The following is a 4961-nucleotide window of genomic DNA, read 5'->3' as shown; positions in this document are numbered from 1 at the left end:
TGCATAAACACTGTATTGAAGATACCTGTATAACAGTATTGATCAAATAAGTAAATGAATGACAGATGGTGAGAGCCAGATTTCTCACTATTAAAATGGGCAGTACAAATAAACCAGGGGAAATGGCTAGAATGAACCAGGCAGTGTTCCTTAGATAAAAATTGGATGACTAAGTAGAAACTCATATTATGCCTACTGTAGATATAAATGTATATCTACATGATATACATATGTATCAGTATACATACATGTGTTTTATAGCTCTGTCCACTTGAGAGAACCTAAAAGGAATGAAGATGGTATCTTGATGTGTAAAGATGCTCAATAGCAATAAGTACACTGGGAACCCAGATCTTAGTTTCAATACCAGGGGCCTTGAAGAAATGCCTGACAATAAGACTGGAGCAGGGAATATGCAAGATGAAACTAAAGCATCTAGTAGAGCAAAACAGTCAGAACATTCTAAAAACAAAACTAAATAACTATGGCCAGTGTGGCTCAGTTGGTGGTTGGGCGTCACCCTGTGTGAAAACATTGCTGCTTGGTAATGTCTAGGGCACATGCAACCAATGGATGTTTCTCTTTCATATCAGTGTTTCTCTCTCTCCCTGTCCCTTCCTCTCACTTTAAAAATCAATAAAAAAATGTTAAGAAAAATAAAAATAAGACAAAACAAAACCAATCATCATATAAAAGGGATGGAGGAGCCAACTGAATGTGCTCCTAAAATATCCAAAGCTGGAAAAAGTGAAGCAGAAAAATCAGTTTTTTAAAATACATTATTATATGAAGAATGACATAGCTGAAATAAAGAACCCCCTGAAAGGATTCAACAGTAGACTAGAAGAAGCTGAGAACTGAATTAGCAAATTTGAAAACACGGTAGAATAAAACACCGATTCAGAGCAGCAAATGAAAAAAAAAATTAAAAGCAGAATGGGAATCTATGGGAGCTTTGCAATAATATGAAATGTAACAATTGCATCATAGGAGTACCAGAAGGAAAAGACTCTGGAAATGAACAGAGAACCTGTTTAAAGAAATAATGGCAGAAACTTTCCTTAACCTGGTGAAAGAAAAAGTTATTCAAGTTCAGGAAACACAGAGTCCCAATCAAGATGAACCCAAAGGCCCACACCTAGGCACATCATAATTAAAATGGCAAACATTAAAGACACAGAAGTAATCTTAAAGGTTGCAAGAAAGAGAAAGTTACCTACAAGGGAGCTCTCATTAGACTGTTAACTGATTTCTCAATAGAAACACTTCAGACCAGATAGGAGTGGCCTTAAGTATACAAAGTAATGAAAAACAAGGGACTGAACCCAAGACTACTGTATCCAGGGAGGATTTCATTTAAAATTGAAGGTGAAATAAAAAAACTTTCCAGACAAAAAAAGTGGGGGAGATATAGAAGTACATTACCACCAAACCAGCAATGCAAGAAGTGTTAAAGGAACTGCTTTAAGAAGAAAAGGAGAAAGAGAGAGAGAGAGAGAGAGAGAGAGAGAGAGAGAGAGAGAGAATCATAGGCATAAAGAAAATAACAATGGCAATAAATAAATAGTTGTCAATAATAACTTTAAATGGAAATGGCTTAAATGCTCCAGTCAAAAGACATAGGGTAGCTGAATGAATAAGAAAACATGACCCATATATATGCTGTCTACAAGAGACCCACCTCAGCACAAAAGATTCACACAGACTGACAGTGAATAGATGGAAAAAATTTTTCCAAGCAAATGGAAATTAAAAATATATTGGGGTAGAAACACTCATATCTGAGAAAATGCACTTCAAAATGAAGGCCATAAACAGAGGACAATGAAGGCCATGTCATCATAACAAATGGCTAGATACAATAAGAGTGTATAACTCTGGTAAACATATATACACCCAATACAGGAGCACACAAATTATTAACATTTCTAGAGGATTTTAAGTGAGAGATAGACAGGAAGATCACAGTAGGGGTCTTTAACACTCCACTGATATCACTGGGTAGATCTTCTTAAAAATCAATTTAAAAACAGCTATCCTAAATGACACAATAGATCAGATGGAATTAATTGACATTTTTAGAACATTTCAATGCAAAATTGCACAATATACATTCTTCTGAAGTACACATGGTTCATTCTCAAAGATAGACCACATGTTAAAACACAAACTAAGTCTCTATAAGTTCAAGAAGATTGAAGTCATATCAAGCAACTTCTCAGATTGGAATAGCATGAAATGAGAAATTAACTGCAATAAAAACACTCAAAAACATTCAAAGCATGGAGGCTAAGTAGCATGTTATTTAACAATTAATGAGTTAACAAATAGATCAAGGAAGAAATTAAAAACATCCTCATGCCAATTAAAAATGAGCACTCAACAACCCAAAATCTGTGGGACACAGTGAAAGCAGTCCATAGCAAAAACAAGAAATAATTCTAATTCTAATAAACTATCTAACCCTACAACTTAAATAATTAGAAGGAGAAAAACAAAAACCCAGAGAAAGTAGAAGGAAGGAAATAATGAATATCAGAGCAGAAATAAATGACATAGAGACTAAAAAAATGATTCAAAGATCAATGAAATCAAGAGCTGGTTCTTTGAAAAGATAAACACGTTTAATGAACCACTAGTCAGACTCATTAACAAACAAAGAGAGAGGACTCAAATTAACAAAATCAGAAATGAAAGAGGTGAAGCAAAAATTGTCCTTTCAGAAATACAAAGGATCTTTAAAAATTTTCTATGAACAACTATATTCCAACAAGCTGGATAACCTGTACAAAATGGACATATTTCTAGAAAAATACAAGCTTCCAAAGCTCAATCAGGAAGAATCAGAAAACCTGAATAGGCTGATAACTACTGATTAAATTTAAGCAGTAATCAAAAAACTCCCAGCAAACAAAAGCCCTGGTCTGGACAGCTTCACAGAGAATTTTAACCAAACATTAAGAGGAATTAAAACTTATCCTCCTCAAACTATTCCAAAAAATAAAGGAGGAAGAAACACTTCCAAACTCTTTAAATGAGACCAGCATTACTCTAATTCTAAAACTAGATAAAGGCACTACAAAGAAAGAAAATTACAGGCCAATAAGCCCTGCTGGACATAGATGCTAAAATTCTCAACAAAATTTTATCATATCAGATCCAGCAATACATTAAAAAGATCATACACCATGAATAAGTGGGATGTATTCTGGGGATGCAAGGCTGGTACAATATTCACAAATCAATAAACGTGATATATCACATAAACAAATTGAAAGAAAAAAGTCACACTATCAAATCAACAGATGCAGAAAAAGCAGTTAACAAAATCTAACACCCTTTTTTTTCATAAAAACTCTCAGCAAAGTGGAAATAGAGGGGTCATACCTCAACATAATAAAGGCCATATTTGACCAATCTACCACCAACATCATACTCAATGGGCAATAACTAAAACAATTTCCACTAAAGAACAGGAAAAAACAGGAATTTCCACTTTCACCACTCTTATTCATCATAGTTCTGGAAGTCCTAGACAGCGATCAGACAAGAAGAAAAAACTAAAGGCATGCAAATTGGAAGGGAGGAAGTAAAACTGTCATCATTCACAGCTGACATGATATTGTACATAGTAACCCTAGAGACTCCACCAAAATTATTAGATTTAATAAATAAATTATTAGATTTAATAAATAAATTATTAGATTTGATAAATGAATTCAACAATGTAGCAGAATACAAATTTAATACCCAGAAATCAATGGCATTTTATACACCAATAATGAACTCTTAGAAAGAGAAACTAAAAAAAAAATCCCATATACCATTGCAACAAAAAAATTAAGACACTAAGGAATAAAATTAACCAAGGATTTAAAAGACCTAAGGAAACGACATCACCTTTTAAAAAGATATACAGGAATATATAAATAAGTTGAAGAATATACTGTGTTCATGGATTGCTAGAATCAGCATCATCAATATGTCTACACTATCCAAAGCAATCTATAGATTTAATGCAATTCCTATTAAAAAAAGAAATGGCATGTTTCACAGATTAAGAACAAACACTCCTAATATTTATTTGGAATTAAAAAAAAAAGACCCTGCATAGCTGCAGCAATCTGGAGAAAGAAGAAGGAAGTTGGAGAGATCACAACACCAGGTATCAGGTTGTACTACAAAGCAACTGCAATCACAAAAGCCTGGTAGAGACACAAGAACAGGCATATAGATCAATGGAACAGAACAGAGAACTCAGAAATCGAACCAAGCCGTTATGCCAAATTAATATTTGACAAAGGAGACAAGAGCATACAGTGGAATAAAGATAGTCTCTTCAATAAATGGTGTTGGGAAAAATGGACAGATGCATGCAAAAAAATGAAATTAGACCACCAACTTACCCCATAGAAAAGAACAAACTCAAAATGGATAAAATACTTAAAATGTAAGTCAAAAAAGCATAAAAATCTTAGAAGAAACTATAGGCAGCAAAATCTTGTACATCTCTTATAGCTATATGTTTGCCAATGCATCTCCTAGGTCAATGGAAACTAAGAAAAAAATAAACAAATGGGACTACATCAAAATAAAAAACTTCTGCACAGCAAAAGAAACCATCAACAAAAAGAAAGGGGAGTCCATTGTATAGGAGAACATATTTGCCAATGATAAATCTGATAATGGATTAATATCCAAAATATATAAGGAACTCATACACCTTAACAAAAGGATGACAAACAACCCAATTAAAGATGGGCAAAGGACCTAAATATACACTTCTCAAAGGGGACATACAGATGGCCAAGAGACATGAAAAAATGCTCAGTCACTAACCATCTGAGAGATGCAAATCAAAACAACAATGACTATAACCCCAATCCTGTCAGAATGGCTATCATCAACAAATCAACAAATGACAAGTGCTGATGAGGATGTGGAGAAAAGGGAACCCTAGT

The sequence above is a fragment of the Myotis lucifugus genome, unplaced genomic scaffold (genome assembly GCF_000147115.1).
Source record: "Myotis lucifugus unplaced genomic scaffold, Myoluc2.0 scaffold_192, whole genome shotgun sequence".
In the NCBI taxonomy this organism is placed as follows: domain Eukaryota; kingdom Metazoa; phylum Chordata; class Mammalia; order Chiroptera; family Vespertilionidae; genus Myotis; species Myotis lucifugus.
Note: the sequence above shows the minus strand (reverse complement) of the source record.